Source organism: Macrotis lagotis, chromosome 7 (genome assembly GCF_037893015.1).
Source record: "Macrotis lagotis isolate mMagLag1 chromosome 7, bilby.v1.9.chrom.fasta, whole genome shotgun sequence".
Lineage (NCBI taxonomy): Eukaryota > Metazoa > Chordata > Mammalia > Peramelemorphia > Peramelidae > Macrotis > Macrotis lagotis.
In genome coordinates, this window is record NC_133664.1 from 153,753,329 (window position 1) to 153,773,527 (window position 20,199).

Genomic DNA, 20,199 nt, shown 5'->3' on the forward strand with positions numbered 1-20,199 from the left:
AACAGACTGGCTTCCTTGTTTTTTTTTTTTTTCTGGGAGCAGCAATTTCTACCTGGATCTGCCATCTTTCAAAATGTTTAGTGGTGAGGAAATTCCTCCTCCCTTATTTCTGCTTTCAGGGAAAGTTATTTTTCTAGGAACTGCAAGACTTCTGTCAAACCTCTTGGTCCTGTCATAACAAATGAGGACAAACCCGGGCCTTGTTAGGGAGACCAGTATCTAAATTGAAACAGCTCAGATTTAGCCTGACTTTGTAGAATACAGAAGGAAAGGGAGATCTATGCTTCACTCTAGGCAGATTTGTGTTTTAACTCAAATACCAAAGGAAAGAACCAAAAGCAGATCTCAATACATTTGCATGAAGGAAGTTTGAAACAAAGGTCAGCTCATCTGTTGAAAGTGAATGGTTACTATCAAGAAATTTTGTGTGTGTGTGTGTTGAAATCAAATTTAGAATGTTCTTTTTTTGGTATCTCCCTCATTAAAGAGCACAAACTTTCTTGGGAATTTCTCTCTAAGCTCTTTTACTTCTCTTTCATTATTTTTAACAACAAAAATATTATTGATTTTTTTTGTCTCATTGCATGCAGAACATTACTAAGTGCTTTGCAGATATAACAGAAAGAGCCAGTGTGATCTCTACTGTGGAGGAGCTTATACTTCATTGTACCTTTAACTTGCTGGGTGACCTTGAGAAGTCATTTAAATTCTCTAGCCCTCAACTTTTCCACATTTCTCAAATGGTACAGGTTGAATGGGTCTGAAAGGAAATTTGGATAGCTCCTTCTTAATCCTTCAAGGACCTGTGATTTCATTAGCTTAGGTTTTTCCACTGCCAAGGCAGGTGGCAACCCTACTGCAGAATAATAGGTGGTCTTTCATAGCTGGAAAAAATCCATCCTTCTGCAGCCAACTTGGTGAAGAACCTCTCTAAAGGTAGCCAAACTGATCATGTTAGGTTGCAGGTGGTTTTTAAACCCCTCCAGTTTGGTAATATTTATCAGAGTTGGTGTTGTTCTTTTAAAAACCCAGGGCTACAAGGTGTACATAGTTGTTCATCATCAATCAACACCTAGGTCACCAGGTGATAAATTATTTTGACCATAGCATTTCATATAGACCAGTCAAGCACTGTCCTGTGTCTTCCATATAATTGATATTTACAAGAAAAACTCTTTTGCTGCTTTCCACTCAAATATAAAGGAACTGTGAGCTGCATCAGTGAAAGTAGTACCTAAAGCAATGAAATCATCAATCCCTATTGCATTCAAGTACCTAGGTACATAAATATTAGTGATACTTATGATATTTAAATTCAGGAATGAATTCCATTCAAGATCTTAATAGGATCTAGAAAATTTTATTCCTAGTCTTTTATAATTTAGATCAAAAGGAGAACTTAAGGGGTGGTTAGGTGGCACAGTGGATAGAGCACCGGCCCTGGAGTCAAGAGTACCGGCCCTGGAGTCAAGAGTACCTGAGTTCATATCCGGCCTCAGACATTTAATAATTACCTAGCTGTGTGGCCTTGGGCAAGCCGCTTAACTCCGTTTGCCTTGCAAAAACCTAAGAAACAAACAAACAAATAAAGGAGAGCTTAAATTATGAAAAGTACTTGATGGTAAGCAGAAAAAGAAAATAGTGAACATACTCCATTTAAGTCAAGTAGCATCAGGTTGGGAATCAAAATCTGTATTCTAATCTTGAGTCTGTCACTTACCATCTGCATGGTTTGGTTTAAATCACCTCAGTACTCTGGGCTTCAGTCTCTTTATGTGTGTAATAAAGTTTATACTAGACCAGTGGTCAAACAAATAAGTGGCCTATAGCTTTACCCTTGGGGAAGTAACGGACTGACCATTGCAGAATCATAGATTGACCCAAAGAGTCAATCTACTGGGGAAGATAGGTTACATCCTACTCTCACTTTAATAGCCATCTCAGACACATACAAGCTCCTGCTCTCTCTCCACCCCTCTCTGAGCCAAGCATTGGCCTTTCGTTTCTCTAGGCACCCACAGCAGTTGTCCTACAGGGTGCTACTGAAAAAAATTGACTCCTTTACTGTTTCCTCTGTTTCACCTTTTGACTTTGTTAAGATCCCTTGTAAAGCAGTCTTTCTGCTCAGGGCTAGTGACTGGTGAGTAAAAACGCTGCTTCCCCCTTTTCATTTTAGGTGAGATAGTAAGTCATATAAGAAGAGCAAGTGTAGTTGAATTGTGCTCATCCGCAGCTCACTTCGCATTGCATTTTTTCCCAATCCCACTATTCTTCCAAACTTCCCTATTTGTGCCAAAGACCCCACATCCTTCCAGTCACCTAGTTTTCCAGCCTAGTATAAAAGCTCTTCTCTTTGCCTTGCTCCACATTTTCCTATCAGTTGCCAAATTAGTCCTACTTCCATATCTGTCATATCTGTCTACCACCCAAGATCAGACTTCCTCCCTTCCCTTACACCCATACTATTGCACTGAGCATATATTTGATCTTTCTGCCTCCAACATTCCCCGATTCCATTTCATCATCCACACAGTTGCAGAAGTGATTCCCCTAAAACTTAGGCCTGATTGTGGTCATTTACCTACTCAGAAAAATCCAGTACCATTCTGTTTGACTCTAGGATCAAATATTATTTCACATTTATCTATACTTTTTTATTTCTATTTTTATTTGTTTTATATACTTTATATAAAAATAGATATAATTCATAAATAAATATACATATATTGGGGTACTTTTTTGCTGATGGGGTACACACCAAAAAATTAGGAATCCACTGGAAGAAATAAACTCTCAGGTCCTTTCCAGCTCTAACATCCTATTTTGTGGCAAAGTGAATGTAGAAGGAGTGGCCACAAACCCTAAGAGAGTTACTTCTCTTGTTCAGTTCCTGACACAGCAGGTGACCCAGGTTCCTGATGCAGAAAAAATAGTTCATTTCCCCTCTTTTCTGGAGCAAGCTTCATTGAAAGGTAACTCATTAAGTATTAATTGCTACCCTAGATCCCTGTTCATAGTAGACCCTTAATAGATGTCTTTTGAATTGAATTAAATTGGCTTTAGGGGGAAAAATACCTGAAACTTGGACAGAGTCAAAAATGGTTGGCAACATTCAATGTTAAGGGCAAGAAAAAATGATCATCCTCAAATTAAGACTCATTCATTACATACTGAATTCACCAGTGAAGTCATCAGCCTGGAAAGCAGGAAAAGTTGGGAAGTCCCTATTGCTAAGTGGTTTTTGATTAATTGATTGGTTGATTAATTACTATTAAATTTAATCTTACTGTAAGCTCAAGAAAAGCAGGGTGACTCCTCATAGCTTTTGTTGTAGCCTGGTATTATTTCTCCAAGGAATCTCTTGCCAGAGAGCCAGAGAATCAGATTTCTTCTCTATAAAGTTGGGAAATTGGAGTAGATGATCTTTAAGGTTAGCCCTAAAATTCTGTGATTTTATATATGTTAGTTGGTCATTTCTGATAAGAGGGTGGAAGGGGGAGAGAAAGGGAGAAGAAATGACCTAGACTTTAATATCAGTGTTACCTATTTTCAGCATTAGTAGCAAAGGACTTTAGTATAGGTCAGCCTTCCCAATCTCCCATCTTAAACTGCCTCCTTGGAAGCCACAGCTTCACTGAGATTCAACTTGAGATTCAATCTGTAAATTGAATCATCATCAAACCATAGTTTTATAAGTGGGTATATATATTAAAAGATGTAAAATACACTTTGGGGCTTAAGGAGACTCAGTAGGAAAAAGTAGGAGGGAGTGTTTAGGGGTGGCATGAGAAACCCCTTCATATTTTCATAATGTTTTTATTTGTTTGATGCTATTTCCCAATCTCTGGAGAATCCTCCCCTTTCTCTACCCGTTGAATCCTGTACATTCCTCGAGGCCCAACTCAGATGCCAGTTTATGAACACTTTATGTTGAAAATAATTTTCCTTTTCTCTAAACTTGTTTATCCAACTCAGATGCCAGTTTATGAACACTTTATGTTGAAAATAATTTTCCTTTTCTCTAAACTTGTTTATTCGTGACTTGATTATGGGCTCTTATATCATTTCTGCTAGATTTTAAACTTCTTGAGGGTAGCAACTGTATCTTTTCATCTTCGCATTAGGATAGAGTGTTGCACATAGTAGTATATACTAATCTTATCTTTTCTCCAATTATACAACATCAGAAAGCAAGGGCCATGGATCATTGTTTTTTGTATATTTCCCATACAATCTAGCACATGGCTGAATATTCAATAAATACTTATTGACTAATTGGTTAGGTAAAAACAAAATAAAGAGTTAGGAATTTGTCTTGAGGATCTGAGGCACCAAGCAACTTAGTAAGTATTGTTTTTCCATTGAAAAAAATGAGAAAGCTTGCTCATTCATATATTTGCTGAATTCATTCTTTGTCCTTGCATAGCATGTACCTTAAGATCAGCATATGGGTATTTGACCATATTTAAACTTTAGATTCTAACACTCTACGGATAAACGTTAACAGTCTGAACATAAATTACATTTGTTTTGGATCTTGAATGGTGAGTTTAATAATGTTGGTTTCAAACCATAATGCCCATTTTGGCTAGTTTGCTGAGATTGAAAATAATTCACATTTATGGAGTACATTAAGGTATACAAAGCACTTTCTCTCTCAAAAATTCTATTTTCATTTGGAAATTTCACCATTTCATTGTGGATATCTTAGGTCCACACAGAGTCACCTCATTTCAGCTTGAATTCACTACTGAATGCTTGCCTTCCATTCCAAGTTCAACAGCATAGAAGTTGCATAGGAATAAAACCCATCCTTCATTCGACTGGGTAAACGTTGGCCCTTTGTTGTCATTCACCTTTCTTGCCACTAAATTGAAGGGCTTGGACAGGGCCCTTAGGAAACTACCCTATAAGTTGGATTTGACATGCAGAGCCAGGCCAATTTCTCAGTTGGAGAAGTTGGATACATTCTGTACTCCAAAGACTTTTGCTTCAGTCGGGAGCTGGAATTCTTCATCTTTTTTTTTTTTTTGTGATATAAACTTCTGTGTCAGTCTACTGAAAGCTTTGGGCTCCTTTTTTAGAAAATTGATTTTAAGCACAGAAAATTAAGCACTGCAGAATTAAACAGGAAACCCAATAATGGATCCCAGGTTGAAAATTCTCAAAGGTTGATCTAATGTTGGTGATATTCTCATCATTATATGTACTAGCAAAAAGTCATCTTGTCTCTTTTTTGCTTCTGGGTCAAGATGCATCAGTGCTTCCATCTTCCTTGGACCCTTTAGAAGTCCCTCCTTGAGACAATCTGATCTTTTTTAATAACATCTTGAATAAAACTGAGTCATAGAATATTATTGCTGAAAGAGAAATCAAAGATTTAGCCTAATCCTCTCATATTACTGATGAGTTAATTGAGGTTCACAGTGATCAAATGGTTTGCTAAAGTCCACAAGAGTAATTAATGGCAAAACTGGATCTTGAGAGGATCATAGATTTTGACTTGCAAAGGGCAATTTGAGACCATTGTTTCATTCAACCTCTTCATTTTAGAGTTGAGAATACTCATCCCCAAAGAGGTCCAGTGAATGCCCAAGGTCACATAAGTATATGACCAAATTCAAGCCCATATCCTTTCACCCCAAACCCTATACTTTTCTACTGTCCCATACCAGATAAACTATTTCAGGTCTCCTGACTTCTGGTACAATACTCTTTCTCCCATACTATATTTCCTCCCTTGTACTATACTGAAATGAGTTTATAAACTCATTTGGTTGTTTGGGAATAGAGAGGGAACCAAGGAAAAAAAATCCACAAATCTTCCATTTCTCCTTCTCCCTTGGCTCCTCCTTCCTGTCTATCAGTACAACATGCTTAGAAGGAGCCTTGCATCAATTCTTGTACTCCCTCAGATTATTTTCCTATATCTGTCCTCCCCTTTATAACTAAACTTCTTTTTTTATAAGTTGTTGGTAGTCATGGCTTCTTTTCATATCTTCTCAACTCAGTTGAGAACTAATCCCCCAAATGGTCCTAATCACAAAATGCAGTGCCTCTCATTCCTTGATCTCTGCAGTATTTGACACTTTTGAATGTCCTCTGCTCCTAGAGTTTGTCACTTCCTTTGATTTAATACAATAAGTTGACTTCTCAAAAAAACTCAACCCAAACACCTGCAATTAAAAAATGGAAATTATGAAAAATTGCATGTTATAATTTAAAATTTTATGAGGGTAGGAGATTGGATCTTCTTTATCCTATCCAGACTGAGAGTGCAGGGGCCACTCATGGGCTTAGTCCTACTGCTGATCAATATAGAAACACTGATCAGCTTGGACATTTCTTGATTCTCCCTCTCACAATAAAAGCCATTTTGTTCAAAGAAAAACAGTAAAACAAAATCTTATTTGATTGCATATGCAACATCAGATACCTGTAGTCTCCTATATCTCTAATGATAGAATTCCTTGATTTCTGAGACACATTTTTCTAGACTTCACTCTTTTTGTCATTGGCACGATGATTTTTCCCATTCTCCCTTGTTGGAAAGGCTAGGTCCCCTTCTCTTCCCTATTCCTTGACAAGGGCAGCTAGGTGGCATAGGATAAAGCACTGACCTTGGAATCAGGATGACAGGAGTTCAGATCCAGCCTCAGACACTTGACACTACCTGTGTGACCTTGGGCAAGTAACTTAACCCTGATTGCCTCACATCCAGGCCATCTCCAGTCATCCTAATTCATATCTGGCCAATGGAACCAGATGACTTTCAAGGAGAAAGTAAGGCTGGTAACAATATAGCATCCCTCTTACTCAAATCCACTTCACATGCTTGTCATGTCTTCACCTCCCTGATGTCATGGTCTTCTTTGAGAACTAAGGATAAACATCATCATCATTACTTTCCAATCAATAACAAAGTCCTTTTAAGTTTTACCCTCATAGGGTGGCTAGGTGGCGCAGTGGATAAAGCACCGGCCCTGGAGTCAGGAGTACCTGGGTTCAAATCCTGTCTCAGACACTTAATAATTAATTACCTAGCTGTGTGGCCTTGGGCAAGTCACTTAACCCCATTTGCCTTGCAAAAACCTTAAAAAAAAAGTTTTACCCTCATGACATTTGATGGCCACCCCCTCAATTTCCAATTCTTTGCCGCCACAAAAAAAGCACTACAATTATTTTTTTTATATAGGTCACTCCTTTTTTTCTTTGATCTCTTTGAGATACAGACCTACCAATGGTATTGCTGGTACAAAGGGCATGCACAACTTTATAACCCTATTTTCCATAATGGTTGAATCAGTCTACAACTCTACAAACAATGCATTAATTTTCCCACATCTCCCTATTTTGGTCATTTTCCTTTTCTGTCATATTAGTTAATCTGATGAATATGAGGTGGTACCTCAGAGTTGTTTTATTTCGCATTTCTATAATCAGTAGTAATTTAGAGCATTTTATATGACTATAGATAGCTTGGATTTCTTCTTCTGAAAACTACTATTTATATATTCTTTATCCATTTATCACTTGGGGATGACTCATATGTTTATAAATTTTGACTCAATTCTCTATATTTTTGAGAAATGAGGTTTTTATAAGAGAATCATATAAAAATGTCCTAGCTTTTTGCCTTCTTTCTAATCTTAACTGCATTGGTTTTGTTTGTGCAAATCCTTTTTAATTTAACATAATAAAAATTATTTGAAGACTCTTCTAACAGTTCTTCCTACCATTAGTCTCCTTCAGTCCATTCTTTACACTACCACTCCCAAATTATCCCAAGTCAGTAATGGCCATTCTCCTTTTGTACTTCTCCATGAGGGATCTTATATCTTATGTAGTATTAATGATTCTTATGTGGAACTGTATGAATAATGAGCACTTCATAAATGTTGAAATGAATTGAAACATTCTCACCTTGATAATTCAGCTGTGTATCCCCTGTTATTATATTTTCCTAAAGATACTACAGTGTTATCTGTTTCCAGAGATTTTTTTTCCCTCACTTTCAATTTGTTTCTTCTGATGCAGGTATTCCTGTTATCCATTTCTCCCAAGTTCTTATTTTATTGTTGGGACCTGTGTCACTGCTTTACCTGCATCATTGAAAGCCACAGGAAAGCATCCAGATAGATAATGATAGGATATAGAAGTACACTGTAAGATACTTTTTAAAGGGTTTTTTTGTTTTTTTACCATGAGGGTTACAGAATCAGAGGGGAAAAGTATGACTAGTGATGTTTCTATATAGCTGTTATGTGTTAAGAAATTTAGTCCATGGAGCATTTTCCATCTCCTCTCCCTTTTCTTAAGAAACTAAATTTTATTGTTATTTTTTCCCAATATATGTTTCCTTGATATTCCCCCTAGCCCCCTCCAAAAAAAAAAGTCTTTTATAACAGAATAAAAAAGAGAAAAAAAGTCAATCAGTCAATTAGCATTTATTAATCACCTACTAGGCTTTGTGCTAAGCACTGGCGATACAAAGGAAGACAACAAACAGTTCCTGCATTCAAGGAACTCACAATAAACAAAGAAAGCTCTTAATTCATGCTTGTTATTGTTGGAGAGACTACATGCAAACAATGTACAAATAAGCTATAGATAGGATAAATTGAAGATAGTCTAGAGGGAAGGCATTAAGATAAGGACTGGGAAGGGCTTCTTGCTAAAGGTGGGACTTTGCTTTGTTCTGAAAGATCATGATATCTAGGAAGTGAAGCCATGTTAGGCATGTGAATTGTATTTGAGTGAGGGGTTACTGTGCTAAGTCAGCAGCTTCACTTTCTCCTCCAGAGTCATCTGAGTCCAGTGACCAGATATGAATGGAGATGACCCTGGGTGTGAGGCACTCAGGGTTAAGTGATTTACCCAAAGTCACACAGCTAGTAAATGTCTGAGGTCAAATCTGAACTCAGGTGCTCCTGACTTAAGAGCCAGCACTCTACCCCTTAGGACATCTAGCTGCCCACAAGGAGGGACTTTAGCTGGGACTTAAAAAAATGCAGGGAAGCTCGGAGGTGGAAATGAAAAGAGATAGGGAAAATGCTCAGAGTCTGGAGGTAATATACTCTTTGCATGTAATAAGAAAGATGCCAGTGTCTCTAGAGTGAAGAGTACATGGAGGGGAGGAAGGTGTAAGAAGAGTAGAAAGTAGGAAGATGTGCAAACGAGTACACACACACACACACACAACAGATAATAGATGCAGTGTTTCACATTCATAAACTATCTCTGCAGAGAATTGTGTGTGCATCAAGATGATGTCTTCCCATATCATTTCTTTGGAACCAAATTTGCTTCCAAATTTGGTTATAATTTCAAAGAATTCAGTTTTGAAACCATCCATTCTTAAAATGTATCATGCTTGCCTTCTTCCAGAGCTGAGATAAGGCTCCATGTGTGTAGAATCTAGAAAGATAAAAAGCACTATGAAAATATTTTTATGCTTTGATGAATTTATGACCTCATTAATATAACTACTCCCTCTCCAGGTTTATATCACATCCCCTTAGGGTCAGTTTACCCTATGTAATTCTTATCCACATCCTCCCATAAATCCTTCTTCATGGATCTAGTACACTGAAGGTCTTCCACTTTTTCTCAGAGAATCTCAGAAATTTCAGTGTATCTTGTGCTTCAAATTCTCACTCCATGACTGACCTACTTCAATTTCAGGTCATATCTAACCAAAATAATGTCTTTTCTGTTGTTTCTTTTGACCTTCTTTTATATCATCTCTATTGATATATTAAAGCCTACTTTAGCCCTCTATGCTTTTTTTTTATCATTTTTTCTGCTATTTGTAATTTTAATTCTTCAGAAATCATTGTGTTAAATATTTCATAGCTATTTAGTGTCATGAAACAACTACAGATATTAAAGATTTGTTGGTCTTTGCAGCAGATGGCTATTCAGAATCATCAAAAGCATGCCATTTCCTAAAATGTAATGCAGTCTGATCATCTCCTAATGAAATTCTAGGCCCCCACTAATTATCCATTGGCATGATCTTTCCAAGTTACACATATTGATGAACTAATTCAACACGCATATCATAATCTAAGCAAAAGTCATTTTTCATCCACTTTGCTTTTGCATTGTTAGTCTTATCTTATTCTCATTATTCTGGATTTCTCCAAGGAGGTTTGATGGTTTTCTGAAGATTGAACTCAGGTACTCTTGACTCCAGGGCCTGTGCTCTATCCACTGCACCACCTAGCTGCCCCAAGTCATGGAGTCTTAAATGATTTGATGTACATATAAAAGACACTTTGTCTTAAGAAAGTCTTCATGGCTCATTTTTACTCAGATATGTTAAAGACTTTCCAAAAACCTATAAATAATTAACAAAGAAATATTTTTCAAACACTTGAAACAGAAAATCACCTTTATAAGACTGCCTTTTCCCATATCATGTTTTCATCAAGGATTCCTCTGATGCATGCATAGTCCATTCTTATAAAAGATTTTATAAAGATGAATATGTTGGCATGTAGATCAATAGGTGTTGATGCCTTTTCAATTTTTTCTTTTCCTTTGTCTGGAGAAAATTATCATCTGATCTTTTTCATTTTTGATAACTGTAAATATCTGAAACAAATAACATTTAAAATATAATTCTAAGACTACTTGAAAGTTGCTGTTCTTTTGGAATATTTATATCTATAAAGAAATATTGGTTTATTTTGAAAAGGAACTGATTTCTTTAATCTTTCCTGAAAATATATAATTTTCTTAGTTTAAAAAAAGTGGGGCTTATACAATCATCTTGTTTTCAGAGAGGAGTCTAATATTTTCCTTCACTAAAAATAATGAACAGTAGACAAGAACCAATATTCTTACTTCTATTTCCCACTCCCATGATTTCTCACCATAATTAACCTATACCCCTCTGAGAGAGAATATCATTCCATGGACATCAGTGTTCAGAAGAAGAAAAATTTTTATCTATGGAGCTAAATGTTGCATGGTAATCAGTGGATAAATGGATCGCTTTTCTTTCTCCTCAAAAGTGTGCTTTTTTCTCTGAGAGATTATATTTTGAATAGAGTGTTTTGTTTGGTGTTGGTAATATAGTAGAATATAATGAACTGTGATGCACAGCAAAGAAGCTAAGCAACAAAGTAAATGAATGATGGCTTATGCTTCATACAAGGACTAGAAGATCCCTAACTGGAACCTTCATTTCATGTGAGCATTTGGAGGCATTGCTGTTGGTGTCACATTTGGTTGGATGCAAACTAAGACTGAGAACAATTTAATCTACCATCATACATGATTTTAACTAATGAAGCACAAATGTTCTCTGTAGTTTTTTTTACTTTGTCCATCATGTTGTGATCTTTTACAAAGAAAGAGAACAGTTTGTCTAGTTAAGTATTTTAGGAAGTTTGAGACAAATCTTTCCAGTCATTGAAACTGAGCTTCCCACTGATAATGACTTGTCAGCTAATTGACCTGTCAGGGTTGTGCATTTCAAAACAATTGATCATAACAGTCTGGGTATGGTTGGTTTGGGGTTTTTGAGGAGATTTTTTTGGTTGTTGTCTTTTATAAGACTTTTTCACTCCATGAAAGTATAAAATAATTAAAGGAAATAAGTTCTATCTCACTTGTTTCTGAAAGGCTGACAAAATTGGTTGACATTAATTAACAACATTTGTTGAAAGCTTTTGTAAAAACTTTATCTTGCTTTTCTTTTAAAAGCAAATTTACTCTGGATGTAGGATTAAACTCTTGGGTTGAAGTTACTTATTATAGTCTCATAAGAGTGAAGTCTTAAGCTGTTTAAGTTTAATCCTATACAAAAAAAAAATTAAGCCTAGTTAAAAGCCAGGCACATTGTAGGTGCTTTGCAGGTGTTTATAGGATTGGTTAAATGAATGTGAGTGAGTGAGTGAGTGAGTGAGTGAGTGAGTGAGTGAGTGAGTGAGAGAATAAATGTGACTTCAACTGAACGCCACACCAAAGATACTGAATGAATCTACAGATAAATGACTTCACTTTCTAATCCACTTCAAAGAGCATTTATAACTTTCCTATTTTCTAACTTGCTGTAGCTATGGTCATAGTTTCCCCAAAGGCACAATCCAGATCATAAATACTAATATTTGTTATTGTCTCTGTTAGTGGATGGAAAGAGTTTGAATTTTCTTTGTCTCAAGACTCCAATTTGGTCTTTCCTAGAGCAATACTTTGTTAACTAATATTGGAGGCAGGAAACTGGTTTTCATGTGTCTTCCTACAGGGCAATCAGCTTGCATTAAATAGAGCCCAGTGGCAGATGAGAAGATGTCATTGTAGAATGACTTCATTTCTCTTTCATTCTTTCTTCATAACAGAGGTGAAGGGCAAGGATAAGGATTTACAGAAAGAGAGGTATAGGATGCTTATTGGATTTTTTTTGGCATAAACAGCAGCATTTTGAAGAGACAGGAAGTACATAAAGTAAAAATTAATATGACTGTAAAAGAGATTGTAGGGGCAGCTAGGTGCCACAATGGATAGAGAGCACCAGTCCTGGAGTTAGGAGGATCTGAGTTCAAATCCAGCCTCAGATACTTAATACTTAGCTGTGTGATCTTGGGCAAGTCATTTAACCCCTTGCCTTGTAAAATCCTAAACCAAAGATAAAAAAGAGATTGTAGTAATTTCTTCTTTACCTCTGCTTTGTAAATAAGCTCCAACCAACTGACTGAACATATTGGTCAGAAAGGAATTGTTAATTTTTCCTAAGCATCTATAGTAACATTACTTTTATATTCTTCTCTGTATTGGGGAAAGTATTGTGATAAAAATGGGAAAGTATCCTCTTAATCAGGAAAGTTCTGGATTCAAATTCCATTTCTGACATACACAGATTGTGTTCACATTCAAGACAACATAATCCTTTTTTGAGGAAGAAAATGTTAATTGCTAGTTGACCATGAATTATGATCCGTGTCTTCAAAGAGGCCAAAGAGAAGAATAAAAGAACATGACTCCCTTCCACACAGAGGCAAGGGAAATGATTTGTGATTGCAGACATTATCTGAGGGGTCTGCTCTAGTTTACAAGGTGTCTTAGATTGCAAGTAGCCTAGAAAATCATTCTAGTCCTTATATCTGCATGAACTGAAGGAAATGAATACATTGAACTTGAGTTTATATTTTAGTTTCAGTACTTATAAAATATATTGCTATTGAGCAATTAAATTCAACAAGCATTTATTAGATGCCTACTATGTGCAAGGTGTTGTGCTAAACACTGGAAATGAAAAAATGAGAAATAATAACAGCCATTTCCCTCAAGTAGCTTACAGTTAAATCAGGAAGCTGTAACATTTGAACAAATAAATTGGATAAAAGGTGAAATTTGAGAAGGACAGAAGTAAAGTCTATTTAGAGTGCTATAAAAAAATGAAGAAAGAAAAATCACTTGTCTGGGATGAATCAAAAAAGACTTCATGAAGGAAATGATGTTGAAAAAATTTTTGAAGAAAGAAAAACTATTTCTACCAATAAAATACTAGTTTTAACCATTTTAAGGATCCAAGGGAGCCTTATCAAAGAAAATCTTCAGTCTTAACTTGGGCATCAGCCCAAGATGTGTTTAACATTAATAAGTTAGGGAACTTTGTTGTGAACTTACTTTAGGAATGCTGTTTCTGAATTAGACACTAGCACTCATTAGCAGCTTATGAGAGAATTTCTTTTTCATCATGCACAAACAAACCTATAGAACTATTTATAGAAATAGGTGATCACTACAATAGCATTATACAAGAAATGAATGCATGTAAGGAGGACTAAATTTCAAGGAAATGGTGATAATGTGAACAAATTATTCTACTGTAATAGATCTATTTCCCACATGAGTGAAATGACCTTTTTTAAAGTAAGCAATTCCAACTTTTCTTTTGTAATGCAGACCTATATGAGATGTATATTATGTATCTTTCTTGTATTTTGTGAGGCTAACTCTCCATTTTATTTGTTTCCGAGTCATCATTATAAAATAACTAAGCATTCAGTATATTATCCCTCATCAGCTCTTATGTTGTTAACCCATGTGGAATACATTGTTAGCCCATCTTAGATGTGGGTCACAGGCATCTGTCATGAATGAACTGACTGCTATTTCTGGATTATAGTTATAAGACAAATAAAAGTTGATTTTTTCAGTAATCCATCTTAGTTACAATTTTACTATTAATTGAAGAGTATAATCCTTGTGGTGATGATTATCCAAGCCCATTTTAAATAATTTTTCCAACAAGGTCAGGAAACACTAAAATAATGTTGTTATTAATTACTCATGTCTAGATAGCAATCTAAGATTTATGAATTGCCTTCCTCTAGGAAATTCTATAAGGTAACTTGTACAAGTATTATTATCCCTATCTTTCAACCAATAGATCTCAAAGTATTCATTAAGCATATCCTTTATACCAAACACTTTGCTAAGCTCTAGAGATCCAGAGGAAAAAGCAGAAATGATTCCTACCCTCAAGGAGATTACATTCTAAGAAGAGATATATGTACATAAATTGATATAATATGCACAAAAATTGATACATAACAAGATAAATACAGAGAAGGTAGAAGGCAACTTTAGAGAAAAAGGTGGAGAAGCAAGTGGAACCAGGAGAAACCCCAGGAAAAATTGACCTTTGAACTGAGTCAAGAAGAGAGGAGTCTAAAGAGTGGTGGTTAGGAGGGAGAACTTTCTGGGAATGAAGAAAAGGCATTGCAAGGCCATGGAGGCAAAAAAGATGAAGCTTCATGTGTGAAGATTGATAGATAGGTCAGAATGGCTGGACCATAGATAGTATAGAGGGGAATGGAGATCTTTAGATGTCAAATAATAGTTCATATGAAATCCTAATAATAGGGAGTATTTGGAGTTTCTTCTATAATTGCTTTTTAGGGTTTTGTTTTGTTTTTTTTGCAAAGCAATGGGGGTTAAGTGGATTGCCCGAGGCCACACGGCTAGGCATTTGGAGTTTCTTGAGGAAAGTGGTCATGCCTTTACTTTAGGAAAATCTCTTCAACAGCTATGAGGAGAATGGATAATAGTAAAGAAAGTTTTGAAGCAAGTGTCCCATTTAGGACACAATTGTAGCATTCCAGTCTAAATTTCATAAGGGCCTAAACTAGAGTGATGGTTGTTTGAGCATGAGAAAGGAATGTAGAGAAAGAAGTTCTGAGAAAAATCATGGATAATACTGAGGTTGGGGAACTTGGATCAAAATAAGAGTGGTGTTAACCTCTGCAATAATAAAGAACTTTAGAAGAAGGGTGACATAGGGATAGAAGGGAAGAGTAGTTCTGTTGTGGAAACAAGGAGTTCTGTTGTGAGATGAAATGTTCAATAGGAAGACTGTGATGTGGAGCAGGAACTCGAGAGCCTGAAAATGGATGGCTGCATCTGAGAATCTTCTGCATAGAGATAGCTACTGAAATCAGCAGAGCTAAAGAGCTCCCCAAATGAGAATGTATAGAGCAAAATAAATAAATAAAATTTTAAAATAAGGGACCAGGATTGTGGGACCCACAGTTAATGGACTTGATATAGATAAAGAACCAATAAGAGAGACCAAAAAAGAAACAGTAGATAAATTGGAGAACCTAGCAAGAACAGAAGAAAAACTCAGAAAGGAAAATATCCAATAAGTAATTGACTATCTCACAGATTATAAAAGAATTAGGATGCAGAAAAAAGCTGCTATATTAGGAATAAAGAGATCACTAGTAACTTAGAAGACAGTAGTTTCGTTTTAAGGTTTTGTTTTGTTTTTTTTGCAAGGCAATGGGGTTAAGTGGCTTGCCCAAGACCACACAGCTAGGTAATTATTAAGTGTCTGAGGCTGGATTTGAACTCAGGTACTCCTGACTCCAGGGCCAGTGCTCTATCCACTGTGCCATCTAGCCGCCTCTTTGGTTTTTTTTAAATATTTTATTTATTTTGAGTTTTACAATTTCCCCCCAATCTTACTTTCCTCCCCCCACCCCCCACAGAAGGCAATTTGCCAGTCCTTACATTGATTCCATGTTATACATTGATCCTGACCCCATCACCATGGCTTGCTGATCAAAAGAAATCAGATGTGGAAAAGAGTAGGACAAAAAATGTTGAAAGAGAAATCATATCCTTAAGGAAGAAACATAAAATAAAAGAGATAGCAAGATCAGACAATAAGATATCAGGTGTTTTTTTTTCTGAATTAAAGGTAATAGTCCTTGGTCTTTGTTCAAACTCCACAGTTCTTTCTCTGGATACAGATGGTATTCTCCATTGCAGAGAGCCCCAAATTGTCCCTGACTGTTGCATTGATGGAATGAGCAAGTCCATCAAGGTTGATCATCACCCCCATGTTGCTGTTAGGGTATACAATATTTTTCTGGTTCTGCTCATCTCACTCAGCATCAGTTCATGCAAATCCTTCCAGGCTTCCCTGAATTCCCATCCCTCCTGGTTTCTAATAGAACAATAGTGTTCCATGACATACATATGCCAGTTTGCTAAGCCATTCTCCAATTCTTTGCCACCACAAACAGGGCTGTGATTACAGAAGATTTTAAAGTGAGAAGAGAGAAAGTGTAGTCATCTAATATAAGTGCCTTTTTCAAGTTTAGCTGAGAAGGGTAGTAGAGATAGAGGATGATGACTGGTATACATAATAGGATCTAATGAAAGTAGGTTTTCTGGTTTGTTTTTTAAACAGATGGAAGAGATTTGGGGCATATGTAGCCAGTTAAGAAGTACCTGGTAGATAGTGAATGACTGAAGGTAACAGAATTTGTGGAGATAGTGGTAGGAGGAAATGGGATCAAGGGTACAGATAGCTTTGACCTTGTGAAGTAGAAGGGCTACTTTCTTGATCAGACATTATCTTGAAGAAGGAAATAGCGGGGAATAATTTCAGGGGGTGTGATATCAAGAGGAGGAAAGAAGGTTCTCCTAGGAAATGTTTGTTTGTTATTGAACTATATGGGAGTTCTCAAGCCAAAAGAATAGAGGAAAGGGATAAACCTGAAGTGAAAAAAAGAGATTTGGAATAGCCACTCTAGAGGAGGGAGTTGAAGAATCAGTTAATAAGATTGCCTAGCTATAGTGAGACTCCAGGTGAGGTTAGCTAGCAGACATCATAGTTTCTTGATTCTTTTTAGTTCTTTTCAGCAACATGTATATATATTATCAACTGAGCCTGAGAGAGAAACAGAGCAAGCTAAAGTCAGGAGAGTGAGGTATCAAACAGAAGTTTAATTTCAAGGTGAAGGAAATGACTTGCAAGTAAGGATACATGTCCTCCCCAAACTCCCGTCCCTGTGGGAACCCCACTTTATGTGGCTAAACCTTGATACTTATACCAATTGCTATTCAGTGAGTTGTAGCCCTGACCTTGAGGGCTAACAGCAACAATGTGACAAGTGACATCAAGGTTTCATGACCAAAACTTGTCTAAGCTTGGTGTTTGGCAGAGTGGAAAGACCTTGGGACAAGGGAACTAGGGATTCCAGAATACTGGATAAGTAGAGTTGAGTTGGTTAAGATTGAAAGATAATGTAGGGGGCAGCTAGGTGGCACAGTGGATAAAGCACCAGCCCTGGAGTCAGGAGTACCTGGGTTCAAATTCGGTCTCAGACACTTAATAATTACCTAGCTGTGTGGCCTTGGGCAAGCCACTTAACCCTATTTGCCTTGCAAAAACCTAAAAACAAAACAAAAAAAAAAAGATAATGTAACTAAATAATATAACCAAAGTAATGGACTAGATAGAAATATTGGAGATGAGGATAAAAAAATGAGTTTAGGAAAAGTAAGACATTAAGAAATGGAAATTTAGATACAAATCAATAAAAGAAACTCAGAAAATTTTTTAAAGACTTTATTTACTTTGAATTTTACAATTTTTTCCCCTAATCTTGCTTCCCTCCCCTAACCCCCCACAGAAGGCAGTCTGTTAGCCTTTACATTGTTTCCATGATAGACATTGATCTAAGTTGAATGTGATGAGACAGAAATAATATCCTTAAGGAAGAAACATAAAGTATAAGAGATAACAAAATTACATAATAAGATAATTTTTTTAATTAAAGGTAATAGTCTTTGGTCTTTGTTCAAACTCCACAATTCAGAAATCGTAAATGTAAAATTTGGAATACTTGTGGTAGCTAGCAAAATCAAGGGTAAGGTCATCTCAGTGTGAAGCTAAAATGGAGTGAAGCATCAGGTCATGGGCAGTGAGAGGATTAAAGAACTGAGGAGTTAAAGTATTTAAAGGAATATCACGTTTATTGAAATCCCCTAGAATAAAAGTATTTGGGGGTTAGTGTGGGTCAGGTACTGAATTTATTTTTTTTAAAAGGGAAATTGCAAGAGATTGGTAGATTACAGGTACTAGAAACTTGATTAATTGATAATTTTGGATTATATGGCACTGGGAGAGTCTGGAAATGGCACTGGGGATATAGATTGTCTGGGTTAATGCTTTTAGTTGGAACTTAAATGCATGTCTTCAAACTCCCTAAATCAGAGTTCTTTCTATTTTACCATGCTACCACCTCTAAAGCAATCTCATCTGTCATCTTATGTCCTACTATATTTACTCCAAGGTTTCCCAATTTTTTTTATCCTACTCTTTTCCACATCTGATTTCTTTTGATCAGCAGGCCATGGTGATGGCGTCAGGACATTTCTAATGGCAACCATCCCTCCCCACCCAAAAATAAAATAGCATGGGCAGGAGGAGGAATGTAGAACTAGTTCTGCCCCATATTCTTTCCCTGCACCTGCATGGATTTTTTTTGCATTTGTCACAAAAATAGCAGACCTGATTATCTCACATGATTTGTTCACTACTACCTGTGACATTGTAGTATCCACTAATTCCAAGTTGTTGATCTTTTCAGTATTTATTCCACTATTTAGCTGGGAATTTAAGTTGCACTGGGCTGTCAGAAGAATACAAGAAATGTATCTATTAGTATGTTATGAAGGAGTAAAGAAATTTACTTTCCCAAAGGCTTTCTCTGTCTCAGAGGCACTTATAAAGGATTGGATTGCCCAGTAATTCTGTAGGCAATGAAAATCTGTGGAAGGTTTCTTAATAGAAAGGTGGTAAAAATGTATATTTTTTTTTGGAAAAAATATGATTCCTTTAGGAAAGAGTTTGTGTCTCTGAATTGCAGAGCAGAGGTCAAGATATAAAATACAGAAATCTGCTATTGCAAAAAAAAAGTCATTACAAAGGTAGGCAGCCTAATGATGTGGAAAGAACAATAATTTGAAAACATAGGACCTGGGTTGGAGGACCAGCTTTTATATGTACCAGCTTCCTGAACTTGGTTCTGTGGTGTCTTCTCTGAGGGCATCAGTTTTCTTACCTTTAAACCTTGATGATCTTTAAGGTCCTTTATCTAATCTAATCAATACCAGTACTTTTCCTTTACCTAGTTAATAGGATTTCCCAAGTTGGTATTGGAAGAACAGGAGTAAAGAATGTGTGGGTGGCAGCAGGGTACAAGGTGATCCCTAGAGTGCTCCAGTAGCTATTCCTGGCCCTGGTATGATTTGTTCATATTTGACACAATTGTGGTTTAGTTTTTTTTGGAAAGTGAAAAATAAGTTTTAGTTTAACAGTGTTCTGGTAGTCCCTAATGCCTGGCCTTATGGTTTTCTTAAAACTACAGAGTAATGATAATGATAATGGCAAGGCATGGAAACTTTGCTCTGTTTACACAGATAGATTTAGGAAAATAGAAGAAAATAGAAGTCATAAAAGTTGGCTTCCTGCCCAAGCAACCAGACCAACCCTAAAAGAAATCAGACTGTAGACAAGAAATCAAAATGGAAAACCTGACCCAAAATCTTTCAGATTATGCTCTTGTATCTCAGAGACAATTGAGGCATAGACAATTAATATCATAGATTTAAGACCTGGAAGGGACCTCAGAAGACATATGCTCAAATCCCCTCATTTCACAGGTGATAAAACCAAAACTTAGGGAGAGTAAGTGACTGAGGTCACCTAGTGAGCTTCACTGTAAAGGACAGAGACTAGGTTTGAACTCTTATTGTCTGACCCCAAAGGCAGTACTGTTTCCATAATACTTGCAGTTTCCCATATTATTCCAATCCTTCCATTTTACAAAGCAGTAAACTGAGGCCTAGGAGTGAAATGGTTTGCCAAGGCATCATCACCAGTAT

At 36.4% G+C, this 20,199-nt stretch overlaps 1 protein-coding gene across 6 annotated transcripts in view; it reads left to right on the top strand.

Moving 5' to 3' along the window:
- The window catches only part of ATXN7L1 (ataxin 7 like 1), a 267,712-nt gene that overhangs the window by 89,284 nt on the left and 158,229 nt on the right, over positions 1–20,199 (top strand). For 2 of the 6 annotated variants that reach the window (XM_074193951.1, XM_074193953.1), the window contains exon 1: positions 1–20,199. This exon is cut by the window's right edge. The exons of the other annotated variants lie outside the window; for them this stretch is intronic. The gene's annotated coding sequence lies outside the window, so the exon portion shown is untranslated. 6 annotated transcript variants of the gene reach the window in all.